An 876-nucleotide genomic window follows, 5' to 3' on the forward strand; every position below is an offset into this window, starting at 1 on the left:
AACGGAATTTAAGCCACTACTACCATGTTTGTTGCAACTGTGTCTAAGCCACTACTACCATGTTTGTTACAACCGTGTCTAAGTCACTACTACCATGTTTGTTACAACCGTGTCTAAGTCACTACTACCATGTTTGTTACAACCGTGTCTAAGTCACTACTACCATGTTTGTTACAACTGTGTCTAAGTCACTACTACCATGTTTATTACAACTGTGTCTAAGTCACTACTACCATGTTTGTTGCAACTGTGTCTAAGCCACTACTACCATGTTTGTTACAACCGTGTCTAAGTCACTACTACCATGTTTGTTACAACCGTGTCTAAGTCACTACTACCATGTTTGTTACAACCGTGTCTAAGTCACTACTACCATGTTTGTTACAACTGAGTTTAAACCATTACTACCATGTTTGTTACAACTGTGTCTAAGCCACTTCTACCATGTTTGTTACAACTGTGTCTAAGTCACTTCTACCATGTTTGTTACAATTGGATCTAAGCCACTCCTACCTCTTTTGTTAAAACTTGATCTAAGCCATTTATTCTTCAAAGCTGATCTATTTTAGTAACTACGTTGTTTGTTAAAACGTATTCGAAACGACTACTACCCGTTCGTTAAAACAGTTTCTAGACCACTGTTCCTTAGATCACGGTTCTTACAAGATGCTCGGTAGTTTTATTATAAGGCCTAGCGACTATAAATTCTGATTTAACAACGATGAATGGTATGATTTATAGAGGTGTTAGATAAAGTTAGATGATAAGTTGGTCTCCCACGTTGCACAAGAAACAGGTTAACATTAGTGTTAATAAGCGAACAGGTCCCGTACCTGTGTAGTGTATATGTGTGTATGATATATTAACCTTTCAAAG

General features: G+C 37.3%; 1 long non-coding RNA gene across 1 annotated transcript in view; it reads right to left on the reverse strand.

The window, feature by feature from the left end:
• The window catches only part of LOC111088915, a 58,958-nt gene extending 58,330 nt beyond the window's left edge, over positions 1 to 628 (reverse strand). Inside the window, exon 1 of the long non-coding RNA XR_002613290.1 lies at positions 514 to 628. This is a non-coding gene — a long non-coding RNA (uncharacterized LOC111088915). The remainder of the gene's footprint in view (positions 1 to 513) is intronic.
• Between the last annotated feature and the right edge of the window lie 248 nt (positions 629 to 876).

This window comes from Limulus polyphemus, unplaced genomic scaffold (genome assembly GCF_000517525.1).
Source record: "Limulus polyphemus unplaced genomic scaffold, Limulus_polyphemus-2.1.2 Scaffold4724, whole genome shotgun sequence".
NCBI classification, from domain to species: Eukaryota; Metazoa; Arthropoda; class Merostomata; order Xiphosura; family Limulidae; genus Limulus; species Limulus polyphemus.